At 44.9% G+C, this 14,313-nt stretch overlaps 1 long non-coding RNA gene across 3 annotated transcripts in view; it reads left to right on the top strand.

Annotated features, from left to right (window-relative positions):
- Window positions 1–14,313, top strand: part of LOC135909553 (uncharacterized) — a 139,724-nt gene that overhangs the window by 22,006 nt on the left and 103,405 nt on the right. For all 3 annotated transcript variants that reach the window (XR_011507553.1, XR_011507552.1, XR_010566735.2), the window contains exon 2: window positions 2,344–2,428. This is a non-coding gene — a long non-coding RNA (uncharacterized lncRNA). The remainder of the gene's footprint in view (window positions 1–2,343; window positions 2,429–14,313) is intronic.

The following is a 14,313-nucleotide window of genomic DNA, read 5'->3' on the forward strand; positions in this document are numbered from 1 at the left end:
CCTTAAGAACCCTGCACTGAACCCAAAGTCTGCTATACATCTTCACAAGACTGGAGCAGGCCCCGGGAAAAAAAGCACCGACAGCGATGAACTCTTGATAAAGAGGAAAGGAGCTCATTTTGACCTTAAGCAAAAAGACTGGAACTTCATGCCAAGGATTCTGGGGAAGCCACCCACGTGACCCATGAAGAACACCTGTTCTTTTGTCTTCGGAGCTAAACAGGGCATGCTGTCTTTTTCTCCAAAATGTTATACTGCTCTTTGAGAAGGCAAACTGCCTTCTTCAGGCACAGGCTTCTTTTCACCTTTTCCCGCCGCCTTTTCGAGGACCTCCTGACTAGATTTGTGCGCCCAGCTGTGGTCAAGGCATGTCATTCATTGCTGGAAGTTGACTATGGAGCTGCAGAGGACCAGAAAGGTGATGAAGACATAGTCACTGGCAGCTCAACCTACTTTGTGGTTCAGACACTGAGCTGCATTGAGAGAGAGTTCTTCTCTGCTGCACGTCTGTACTTAATGGCAGCATGCGATTACATTTGCCGCAAATTCCTGCTAGAAGACATCAATCTCAAGATGTCTGAAGTTGCTCAAGTACAAGCTCTGGAAAGTGCTTCATTCAACAGCGTACATCATTTTATTATGGCGTTCCCTGCTATCCTACCTTGGCAGAGTGCCAATTAAAAAAAAAGCAATTGAAACACTTGAAGTCGAGTTTGCCAACTTGCAAGTATATCAGGTTCCAGCCGACGTATTGAATGAGCCAAGGTGCGACATGCAGTGGTTGCAATTAGGAAGCGTTCGAAGGGTTGACGGATCGCTCTGGTTCCACAGAATTTCGATGGTTATGCTGGGTATTCTCTCCATTTCTCACAGCAGTTCTGTATGTGAGATAATATTCAGCACTATGAACAGCAAACAGATGAGTGAAACTCCAGTCGAGTTCACTCATCTGTGTGTGAGAAAACAAGTCTGCTGATGGTCAAGGGGCACCAGAGTGGTACTTGCTTTGAGCAAGCCTACTAAGGGAGTTTCAGAAGCAGGCAAAGTCGGCAACAGCAAAATAGTTACAAAAGTAAATTGTGCCCCAGTAAAGTTATCACCCTTTACTCTCCAAGACATGGATTTCACTTGCAGCTATGAAAACGTGAGTAAGCTTGTCGCAAAAGGTAAATCCCTTTAAAAAAAGAGAAGTGCTGCTGCACTCCCCTCACAGCGATAGTTTTATGAGTTTCCTAACCTTCAGATTGGCAGGTATGTAAATACAATATTACATATATAGTTTACTCATTTATACATAGACTAATTCATCCCTCTTTACGGCATGTTACTTTCTTGGCATCATATACCATTGACAATTCATTCCACCATGGGTTTGACACTCCTTGGCGAGAACTCGCTATTGCGCCATTAAAACCCATTCATCAATCAAGACGATGAGCAAAACGAGAACAAGGTGAAAACGGGAGCCAACGTTTTGACAATTCGACTTGTCTTTTTCAAGGCAACGTATGCTTTGCCACATTGAAAAAGAGAAGTCCAGTTGTTGAAATGTTGGCTCCCATTTTCACTTTGCTCTCGTTTTGCTCATCGTTTTGAATTTCTATCTCCCGCCTTCCCCCAGTTTTCCCTGAATTCATCAATTGAGTCATTTTGGGAGCAAATTTGAATAGCTTCTCCAGGCATGCAATATATCCATCAAGTCGCAAAATATGAGCAAATCTCAGACTCGGCACTTCAAATAATTTATCAATCAAAAGGCTGCAGGAAGTTTGTTTTGCTGATGATCAATGTTTATGTTTGTGTGCACGAGTCTTGCTGTATATACAGCCTGATAAGCAAAATTAGTTTAATTGCAAATAAGGTGGCATTTAATTTTTAGATTCAAGATTACATCTTTGCGATGCAGCCAAAAAACTATGAAAAAGAAATGGTTGCAGCAAATGGGCTTTTCTGAAGATATCGAGTTTGTTAAATGTGGCTTCAAATGTGCAGTGTGCAGTCAACACTCGCATTCATGTCATTGGCCTAGGAGAGCAAAATGGCTGCAGGCAAAAAAATTCACAAAATTTTTGCTGCCATTTCTCGACATCTTTACTTACAATGCAAACGAACCAACAGAGACAATGAAAAAAGACATCAACATGAGTGCTGACTCGCAATTGAAAATTCTTGCTTGTTGATTTGCTCGTGGTGTAAGATGCAGTTTAACCGACTCGCCCAGCTAGCTTCCGTATTTCAGTTTTACATGTCAGCTATTTTTGGGTGCTGGTGAATGTCAAATGTTCTTGCACTAAGTGAAATAGTTATTCCAAGTCACTTACTTGTCCTTTACTTTTGTTTCAGCTCTCGGGCATGTGGATGTGAACTGGCTTTCTCCTCAAGGAGCACCGTCAGACCACCACGCGAGTGTGCACTTTGGGCTGCCCAGGCAAGTGTCAAAATGCACGAGTTTTTCTGTTAATGGGAGAGACTTGTTTTAGACATTTTGTTTTTATTTCTCCATCAATTTTAATGCAGATGCACAGTAGCGCATTACGCACAAATGGTGTTTCTTGCGCCTCTTCGATTGCTCCGAATGCCTTAAAAAAAGTGTCACAGAGCAATTACCTGCGTGATGTATTTTTTTAGAATGCCAAACCTATAATGCTCTGCCATTTGTTGGGCGTGTTGGTAAACTGAAAGCATATTTAGCGCCAGCTAAAAAGTGGACACAAAAGTGCTTTTCCGCACCAGAAAAGCTGGCAAAAATGTGTCGATTGACGGACCCGTACCGTAAGCCAGCTGCCGGATGCTCTGCGAATCATCGAAAAGCGCCAGTGGGTTGCGTAGAGACTGTTGTATATGAGTTTCCGCTGCCCTGTGGGAAAAAATACATCGAACAGACAGGGAGATTTCTTCATGACCGATTACGGGAACATTGCTAAACTGTGAAAAATAAGCAATACGGTCATCTGTCAACCCACTGTCGAGAATGCGGCTGTGCGCCGCTGTATGAATCCTGCCGGGTTCTTGCGAAGCACAAAGATAAAGACGTGCGAGAGATCATTGAAGCTCAAGCTATCTGGTGGAATAGAAACACGTGTGTTAGTGCCCCTTCAATCGACCTGTTAGATAAGGAGATGGCTTTCTTGGATGGGTAAGATTTGGATAAGGTAGCGCCACTGTGCATGGGTTATATAGGTGTATTTCCTGAAAATCAAGTTGAAGTTAGTGCATTGTGTTGTCGTCTCCCTTCCGTCCTTGTTTGCTGGCGATAAATATGCTTGCTATAATGCACGTTTTTTAAAATGCGAGATTGATAACTTAGGTAAAGTTTGACCTAGTGAATGACGGTGCATACCCTCTATGACATTAGTTTATATTGAGATTGTTCTTCTAACTTCCTCCCCACCGTGCCTTAGATGATTGAAAGCATCATTAATAACTATGCTTGAAACCACTAACTCCGGAATAGTATCGCTTTGGGTGTATGACGACCCGTAGGACGGTGATTAAAAACGAAAGTGCGCGGAGTGCACTACGCCTACTTCTGTATCCTGTGGGTCAATTTTCAAACATAACAATTTGTTTTCTTTGGTGCTGCTATCTAATTATATGTACTGCGAGAAGGCAGCTAGTTTGTTTTGGGCTTCCTGATTCCTCGCTTACCACCCTGCTGGTCAAACTCTGTAATATTCCAGCACGAACCTATTGCTAGTCCTCTGTAATTGCTTCACAGCTTCCATTCGGAAGTACTTATTCCATACTATATTTTAGGCACAAGCTCAATTGACAAAAAACACGCGCAGCCAAAACAGACGAATGAAAGTGCTGAACTTCTAATTGCTTTTTAATATATGGATGAATTCTATACCGGAGGTTGGACAATAAAAATTTACATCTTATACTTGTTCTTTGATGCAATATCATAAAGAAAGCAATGAAATGAATCGCATTCGTAAAACTCGCCAAAACCCCTCTTCTGCAAGAAATCCATCAGCCATTTGCTAACCTCAACAGCTTCTTCTTCTGCTGAGATGTTTTTTGCCTGTTTCATGGGTTGCTTGCACAGTGCTGCCTGATACGCATTCCCTCGTAGTAGTGAATTTTGGCTATAGCATCATTTTTTGTGTTCACGGCACGGAAATGTGAGGTCAAAGTTTTGAAGAACATGCTCAACAATTCCCCAGAAAACGTCGTAGTGAACCATGTTCTTGGAGAAGTATTCTACACAGTGAATCATGTTGTAGAGTCGCGTGTTTGGATGAGTTTACCCATCTCTTGATTTGCAGATTGTAAGAGATGCTTGTGGTAAAATTGGTGTCACAGAAGAAAGAGACTGTCTGTAGAGTTCACATGGCAGCATTGTTTTCATTCTCTTTGAGGGAAATACTGTGATGTAATACTGACGACTTCAGCGCTTTTTGACTATCGTGGATAGCATCATCCCAGTCCCAGTCTCCTGTTTCGACAAGTTCGTCTAACTTGGCCTTTGGCTGTTTGAGTTGCGAGGGGTGACTGTCGGCTTTCTGGAAAATTTCACGAAATTTTAAAACTTCAAAGGCTGGCTTTTCTTCAATCACTTCACAGTTCCCGAAATTAGGAGGTTTGAACAGGCTGAAGACAGATAGCATTCAGTACAACTGCAGGAATGTTGGCATGTCTGGATGGTCATTGTCACTAGCTGCTTGTCTTGGCTTCCCAAAAAATCTCTGAAGAAGGTCCTGATTGAACTTCGCCTTTAGGGCGTATTTGAAATTGCACTTGCTTGATAGATACTCTGTTAGCGCAAGTGTATAAAGCATTGTGACACGGAGGCCTTTCGCAGTTTGAGTGAAAAGCATTTCCTTCATTATGGCGCCTGACCGGAGCTCCCGTTCCCAGTTATCAAGCCAGTGAATTGAGTCTTTGATCACAGTGAGGTCACGGCTACCATTTCTCACTCCTTCTGTTGGATGCCATCTGTTCGTAGAATAAGAAAGGTCACTCATCCTTTCTGTGAAAGCTATTATTCCTGTGGCATCATGGGAATTTATTACTTTTTGGTCAGCATAGAATTTGATACCCGAACACATGGACTGGCTGAAAATTTGTGTTGCCAGCCTCATGCGCATAAGTTCCATTTTTGATGGGTATGTGTGGTGCTCTGTTATCTTTGGGAAAACCTTTAAGCCCCCCAGTTCTTGGAGCCTTCCTTGTACATAGCCATGTACAGAGACCACCCATTGCCCGTTCACCTTGCGAAGGTGCTGCGTAAGTAAATCTTAAGTAGTCTGTTCTTGACGCACTTGAACAGACGCGATACATTGGAAAATGCAAACACCTTGTGCTCCTCATTTACGGGGTGCTCGAAAAAATGTGTTCGCCTCATTGAGCTTTCCGCTGACGACCAGGTGCTTCCTCATTTTTCTATTAGTTGCCACTCCGTCCCAGACAATCCCATTAACTACTGCACCAGTGCTTTTGAGCATGACAATCACTTGAAGAACCAACTGGCTTAGTACTGTTGCTCTAGTTGCTCCCTTTGATGTGAATACACCAATCACTTGCGCATAACTGTCCTCGGAGGGACAAAACATGAAAGACTAGACCATAATTTGCCAGATCGGAGCATTGCTCATCTCCCTTACCATAGTCCACGAGACCCGTGTACATTAGCGCTTTGGAATTGATTCTTCTGCTCTCTCACCAGGATTTTATCAAATAGGAGCATGCCATGTCTCTCCAACTCAGTTTTGGAATCCAGTTTTACTTTTAACGCTTAAAAGAAATCGGCATCAAAACCACATTGCATTCCAACCATGGCGAGATACCTTCTGGTCGTTTTCACACTAGGCAGAGGCAGAATGTTATTGTCACGCAGAAATGCGTAGCCAGATGTCCGAATGTACAGAAGCCACAGCAACAACCAATCTTGATGGTAACTCATTCCTTGCTTCAACAGTTTTTGCAGCTTTCATACACTCCTTCAGAAGCATACAGTGTGTCTCTGGAAAGCATGCATTTTGCATCAAGTCGTCCAAGCTGTCCTCGTTCAATTCCTTCAGCTGTTCTTTGCATTTGACTTGGTCAGCTTCGAGTGCTTCTTTTCTTGCCAAAGTCGTTTCCTAGAGCAATAACAGGCAGTATACCGCCTTCGCAAGGCTTCAATGTTTTTTTGACGGAGTCAAGGGAAGTCACACTCGTGTTGGCTGCCTGTGCTTTTTCTTTCTAATTTTGTGGACCCGTAATGTGTTGGACGACGTCTTGCACACACTGCACCGATTTTCGGGGCTATCGAGGAGAATAGAACACCTTCTATGCCTCCAAAGTCTGGTTGCGTCGACAGAGCCGCATTTTAATTCGATCCAGGGAAACTTGCCCTGTGTTGGTCCGCTGCGACATACAGGTTTCTTGTAGAAACCTTCTGGGGAGAGGCTACCCTTGGGTACCACCTTTTTTGTTTATTGAGACATCTTAATGAAAATTTTAGGATCGACTCGTAGCAAAAGCATTAGTAGAACTACAAAATTTCATGCAGTTATGTTCACTGGTTCTCAAGTTACAGAAGTATGTCAGAATGGTGCACATGGTTTTCTCATTCCAGGCCTGGAGAATTTTCAAAAGGTGCTGCAACTGTGAAATTCACTATGATGATTTCCAGATGGATACCTCAGGGCAAGACAGAGCCCTTTATTTTTCATTTCCTTGCTGAAAAAATTTTAGCAGACCACCGAATTTAGGTTGGTGATTAAGATTTTATTAAATTTTGATTAAATATCACAAATCACAGACACAATATATATATATATATATATATATATATATATATATATATATATATATATATAATGGGCTTGTCTGTCCCCGAGAAATTTATTCAGATACACAATAATAAAAAAAACTTCTGGAAATCTGATGATCGTTTAGAGATATGGCTGGAACAAGCAGCCTCACTAGCTAAAGAAGTCATTTTGAGAAAATGTGCTTTGAAAGTTATGAGCACATATATTGGTCTAAACGGACATCATCATCATCGTCATCAGCCTGGTTACGCCCACTGCAGGGCAAAGGCCTCTCCCATACTTCTCCAACAGCCCCGGTCATGTACTAATTGTGGCCATACCGTTCCTGCAAACTTCTTCATCTCATGCGCCCACCTAACTTTCTGCCGCCCCCTGCTACGCTTCCCTTCCCTTGGGATCCAGTCCGTAACCCTTAATGACCATCGGTTATCTTCCCTCCTCATTACATGTCCTGCCCATGCCCATTTCTTTTTCTTGATTTCAACTAAGATGTCATTAACTCGCGTTTGTTCCCTCACCCAATCTGCTCTTTTCTTATCCCTTAACGTTACACCTATAATTCTTCTTTCCATAGCTCGTTGCGTCCTCAATTTGAGTAGAACTCTTTTTGTAAGCCTTCAGGTTTCTGCCCCATAGGTGAGTACTGCTAAGACACAGCTATTATATACTTTTCTCTTGATGGATAATGGCAACCGGCTGTTCATGATCTGAGAATGCCTGCCAAACGCACCCCAGCCCATTCTTATTCTTCTCATTATTTCCATCTCATGATCCGGATCCGCCGTCACTACCTGCCCTAAGTAGGTGTATTCCCTTACGAGGCCGTTCCTCTATTGACGTCATCGACCTAGTCACGTCTGTACAACAAGAAAAACACCACAAGCGTATATCGGTTGCACTATTCCTCGACGTGAAAAGCGCCTATGATAATGTAACGCATGAAGCCATCCTTGATGCCCTGGAAAATAACGGAATTGGTGGACGCATGTTTCGGTGGATTCGGAGCTATCTCTTCAAAAGATCCTTCTTTGTGCACAGTGCAGATGGCCGAACTGCTGACCATTACACTTACCGTGGCGTCCCTCAGGGTGGGGTTCTTAGCCCCACTTTGTTCAACCTTGCAATCCTTGGCCTTGCCGACGTTCTACCACATACAGTAAACCTTTCAATATATGCTGACGACATATGCATATGGGCCTCGGCAGTTACACGCCTCCAGGTGCGTGCACGGCTCCAAAAAGCAGTGACCCTAACATCATCGTACCTGAGTGCGCAAGGCCTCAGCATTTCGACCAAGAAGTGCGCCTTAGTCGCCTTTACCCACAAGCCCATGACCTGGTACCCCATTTCTATTGACCACCAACCAATTTCCTACGCAAAAACTCGCCGATTCCTAGGCGTTATTATAGACAGAGACCTTTCATGGAGCCCCCACATCTCATACTTGAAGAAGAGGCTTACTTCTATCTCCCATATACTAAGGTTTCTTGCCGGAAAAACGTGGGGCACATCCGTGGCATCTATGCTTCGGACGCTCTTCCTAGGATACTTGCGATACAGCACATCGGTGCTGTCCAATGCTAGCAAAACTAACATCCATGTCCTACAGAGCATTCAAGGCCGAGCCCTTCGAACATGTCTGGGGCTACCTCGAAATGCTTCAACCGTGGCAACAATCGCCACAGCGAGAGACAACCCAATAAGGACGTATATAGATATCGACGCACTCCGGGTGCATGTTCGCCATATATCCAGAGTGCCTGACCACCATCTCGCTCACTTGCCTGAGAAAAGACCCAAGGCAGCGTTCTCCAGATCAATTGCGGCTAACCGGCACTCTTTGTCTTTGAGGCGCTCACCCGCAAGAACGCCATCCCCTATGTGGTGCTTGAAGAAGCCTCCTGTGTACCTTGCTGTTCCAGGAATAGTGAAGAAAGCTAGCCTGACCACCGCGGCTCTCAAGCAGATCACATTGGAACTTCTGCATTGTTCATACGCTAACTGAATTCATGTTTACACGGATGGTTCCGTCTCGGAAAATTCTACGGCCGCCGTTGTTCTACCATCTGAATCGGTCGTCATCAAGTTCAAGACTTCACACGTAACGACATCTACAGGTTCTGAACTGGCCGCTCTTCGCGCTGCTGTCGAATATATTGAAAAAGAACCGCCCAACAAATGGGCAATATTTTGTGACTCGAAAGCAGCCCTCCAGAGCTTGCGAAGTTTACGACGTGGCAATTATGAACAGCTGGTGTCACAAATCAACGAAACCTGCCATTGTGCATCTGAAAGAGGACATGATATCATATTTCAGTGGCTGCCGGGACACTGTGGCATCGTTGGTAATCACCTCGCCGATGACGCTGCCCGACGTGCCCAGGCTGGCTCACCGACACTCCTTATACCTTTATCCAGAGTCGACGCTGCAAGAGAGCTTCGCAGTCTTGCTCGTGCAATCACGTTAGGCTGCTAGCATACACCACAGAGCTTTAAGTGTCGTTTACACAGCCTCGAACCATCACTGAAACTTACATTACCAGCGAACCTTTCACGACGTGACGCAACACTGCTGTGTCAGCTGTGGGTAGGAGTAGCATTCACCAACTCCTACAGCTACCGTATTGGAATGGCGGATTCACCAATGTGCGCTAAGTGCAAGTGTGAAGAGGCCATCAGTCACCTTCTGTGCCACTGTTCTCGCTTCGATAATGAACGTGAGACTCTCCAGTGTGCCTTAAATAGACTGGATGACAGGCCATTTACGGAAGCGAAGATCTTGGGAGCCTGGCCTCACAGTTCATTGGCCCAGAAAGCCGTTTGAGCGCTTTTTCTCTACCTGAGGGCAACAGACTTGAGTGCTCGGCTATAGACATCCTACACTTAAGTTCTCTCTCTTCCTCTTTCACTCCCCATTCCCCTCCCCATGTGTAGGGTAGCAAACTGGACTCAGTCTGGTTAACCTCCCTGCCTTTCCGTCTTCCCTTCTCTCTCTCTCTCTCTTACGACTTCCAGTGCCTCGCTGCCGATTGTAAATTGCTGTTCTCTTGCAGCAATTTACAGTTACAGTTGCGCTGTTTACGCAGTTACAGTTACGCTGCAGGGTCTAAAACGACCCTGCACCGTAACTGGATGGAGATGTCCTTAGGCACTCTCTTCTTTTGCTGCTTTCCACTTTCTCTTGCGATCGCTTCTTGGCCTTTTTCAAGCACAGAGAATCATTCTCAGCTGTTGAATGGCCAGGTGTTAGCCCCACTAATGAACATAGCTCTTGGGTGGCCCTGTGGCAGCCAGCATTATATCTTAAATCTGCCTCATACAGTGCTGTCTCCACGGCAATCAGCGACGCATGCTGCTCTTCGGGCATCAGGGACCCCAGCACGGAGTGAAATGATTCTGATGCATTCTGCCTTTGCTCGCAGGTAGCGTTGCAGAAGAGAAGCCTGTGAGAGGTGCTCATAAACAGGTAGCAGTGCTTCTGCAACGTAGCCTGGAAGATTGTACTGATGCTTTGGAAGTGGCACACCATCACTCTTGCTGGCATTATGACGACACCATGAGTCTGCACCCTCAGGGCACAAGTCGGGGTGAGGATCCTTGTCCGTCGATGTCACGTGGTGGTATGATGCCATCACTGCACTCTGAATTGCAGCGACTTTGTTGGAATTGTTCCGTAGGGCCCAGCCATTATAGTCAGTCAACTTGTCGATGAGGGCCTTTGTCAGCCTGCCCTTCCCCCCTAAAGCCTTGTCACTTTTCTACGCAAGGTTGCGCAGTGCTGTCCCCATCCTCTCCTGGATGTGGTTCAGGCATTCCACTTTTGAAATGGGAACCAGTCCATAAGCATTTTCTATACGAGGGCAGAGAAGGTGGCACTATCTCCGTCAGACACGAGCGTTGTGTAACGGAGGTTGTGCTGTGACACCAAACATGAGAAAAGGATGACAGCTGCCTCAACCTCCATCCTCCCAGACTTAGTGTTTTTCTGGCACACATAATCCTCGCACCAGCTTGCGTAGCCTGGGTCTCCAGGCTTTGGTCTTACTTGGCAACCAAGGCACTGGTTCGATAAATCATGGTGTCCAAGATGAGGCCCATATAATATTCAATTATTGCACCAACTCCATAATGGAACGTGTGGCCATGCTTGTGCCATGTTCCATCAAAGTTTACTGCTATACCCCTGCTGAACTATGGATCCGTTTACTTGTAGGTGGTCTTCACAGCATAAGCAGATTCTGCATAGAAGCTGTCTATGCACTGTCTGCGGTTTCCTGAATGCAAATGGATGCCTAGGGCATCCATTTGCGCTAGGAGAAATGTTTCGCCTTCCTTTGTAGCGTTGGCAGCTTCAGGATTGCGTTCCATTGCTTGAAATTTTTTGCTCCGCCGCTGACATAGTGCCAAGTTCTCGTTGCACAGCAGCGAGTTTTTTTATCCGCTACCTCTTTCTCCTCGCACATCAGGAAATGTTTTCAAGTGCACAGTGGGCAATGCAATCCCACTATTCGAGGCAGATGAAAGAGAGGATGTGGAAGCCGTTGTCGAAGAGCACCAGACACCAGGTGCACTCACCACGACAAATTCTTGCACCGGTGGAGCAGGAGTCGCGTTTCTAGAAGCATTGACGCCACCATGCTCTTGCGTAGATGAAGCAGAAGCCGCCCCACAGGAACCATTGGTGCGATCATTGTTGGTGCGCGGGTGAACGATGAGCTTTGCCATGCAGGCGAGCTTCATACAACGCTTCCTTGCACCAAACATGTATAGCGTCTTGAGTTTCTTTGGGCGCATCATGGCCGATCGCACAACAATCCGCAGGCTAAACGCAACAACGGTCTCGTAAAGACGGTTGGAAAATCGTCTCGTAATGACTGTAGAAACTTGGAGAATATACGACCGGCAGCAAAATAGACAATGGCAAGCAAAAAAAAAAAAGCGCAAGAATGCACGAACAAAACACCAAAATGGTGGCACTCAGGGGAGCTGCAGAGAAAGGGCATTCGCGCCAAGTAGGGGTGTTTTGAGTGCTCTCTAGCCATTCAAGGGCTGCCGCGGCTTGTTATAAACCTTATTTGAAATAGTTTCGCGATGAATTAGACATAGATATTTGCAGAATTGGTAGTTTATAAGACATACGGAAATGGTAGTTTATAAGACATACAGAAATGGTAGTTTATAAGTCATACTGCCCGAATATGTGATTTTCCAAAAATTGTCTTCGTGATTTTTCGGTTTTCAAAGACCATTTCCCCCCTTCAAGCATTTTTGTAATGTTAATAGCATGCTGGGTACTTGTACGAATGTTCACTACTGTGCTGCTGGCTTCATGCTGTAGGACGCACTCAGTCATGTTTACGCTTCCTTTGCACACGGTGAACTCGAGGCTTTTGTTTACAAAAGCCGGTGTTGTGGGTGATGACTTCTTCAGCTTGACAAAGCATATGCCGATTGCTCCTTGGACGTCTTGTCAGCTCCAAGCATTGCTGGGCATGATGACTTTCTTTTTTCATACCGTAAGCCTTACACAGGCTCATACAGGAGTGGGTACGTATAGTACAGGCAAAAGAACGTCAAATGAAACATATAAAAACATATAAATGGAATACTTGCCATACACTAACATAGTTAATATTGTTAACCTAATAGCTTTTGAAAAAGAAGTGAGCATCTTTTTATTTTGGAAGAGAAAAAATGAACAAAAGGAAAGCACACGCATGCACGCACACACACACGCACACGCACATGCACACACACATATGCTAACACACACACACACACACATATATGCTAACACACACACACATACACACATATATATGCTAACACAGACACATATATATATGCTAACACACACGTACATGCATAAAAAAAATCAAATTTTAGTTTCGTTGCAGTGGTTGAAGCAAGTTCCCGTAGTTTTGCATTGGCTTTTGTCTGCCTTGCCTGCAGGTGTGACAGCGCTAGCATCACTGTATCGCGGCAGCAATGGCCGCTCTTTGTCGCAGCTCCGCAGATTGGCTATGCCTAATTCTCTGTTGGCGGATGGGGTGGATGACACGGAGCCCTGATCTTCGTCTGCATGTTCCAGTGATCGATGCGCCAGCGCCTTCTTTCTTTGGTTACAGACAGAGCTGTTGTCTGTCGGAGCATTGCAGACTGACAAGCCTGATAAGCTTTCACCGGTGGCGGCGGGTGCGTCGGTGCTATCCGGTTGTAAATGTGCCTTGAAGTTTTTGGCGAACGACTTGTTTCTTTTCTTGCCAAACTTATTCCGTTAATAGAACTTTCATGTTGAACCAGGCATCATGAGAGCTTTGGTCGTAAGCGCGCACATCGAAGTACCGGCAAAGTGGCTGCCCAACTGTCACATTTTTTACTCTGTGATGAACTGAGACACGCCAATGAGATCTGGAAACTCGCGTGCGCCCAACAGCCAATAGGATTGTGCATGCTGCTTTCTTTGTTGCCTTTTTTTTTCGTTCAACCAATGAGGAAAACGAAGCAGCACCAGCGGGAATTTGAAAATGAAATGCTTTTTCAAATGAGACTAAGATCGCATCTGTGGTGTTAACGAAATTGGAGCTCTACATCGCAAGAAAACTGCTGTTTTGGCTTTGGATTCCACGTGAGACGAGCTCACGTGTGCTTTGAAATGCTATTACTAATACATTGGCAGACAGAGAAATGCTTGTAGAACTCTAAAATGTCATTAAAAAAGTCTTTTTCATAATTTTTCCCTCCCGAACAATTCGCTGACAGAAAAGTGCTTGTTGAACTCTAAAATGTCAATAAAAAAAATCTTTTTCATAATTTTTCGCTCCCGAACACCCGTCTCCCCCCTTAACCTTCTCACTGCCGGGTTTTTTAAATGCTAATTTTGTGGGAATTACATGCTAGTAACACACCATGATGCTCTGAAGAACATGTAAACATTTTTATTCAGGATAAACTTATAGATATTAGTAGTACTGAATAAAAAAAATTGGCACCAGACTAATCAACAAATCATTATCTGCTAATTAGGATGTCCAGGTGTTTAGAAAACTTTTTGGTGTGGTATTCTTCAAAACAAGGCACCACACAAAGTGGCACCTGGCAGCTGGAACACAGATAGCAAGACTCCCTTTGCTGCTTTGGTCGATGCTGCGTGCTAGCACAGATGCGGTAGAGTCGTGTTGGGTTCTGCTTCGCGGTAAGGGGGGTATCATACAGGAAGTGGCACGCTATCAGCTGTGGTGGATCTTACCCATCAACGGGTGTCCTCCCTCTGGCTTCGAGTTTCCCTCATGGTACTTCTCGATTAGCTGGCAGACAAGTTCAAGTAGAAAGTCTGCCATGCTTCTTGTTATACCAGAGGCTGTCATTTGCAGTATATTGCGGTCGAGGATGGTAACGTCCGAGTGGTGAAAGAAGTACTTTTTGTAGCACTTCATGCTCTTCCTTGTGGCTGTACTGGTCACGATCACAACCATATCTGCCTTATCTACAGCCCCGATGCACAAGTTGTACTTGGAGACACACAGGGGAATCGTTCTGCTCTCGCCAG

Source organism: Dermacentor albipictus, chromosome 7 (assembly GCF_038994185.2).
Source record: "Dermacentor albipictus isolate Rhodes 1998 colony chromosome 7, USDA_Dalb.pri_finalv2, whole genome shotgun sequence".
NCBI classification, from domain to species: Eukaryota; Metazoa; Arthropoda; class Arachnida; order Ixodida; family Ixodidae; genus Dermacentor; species Dermacentor albipictus.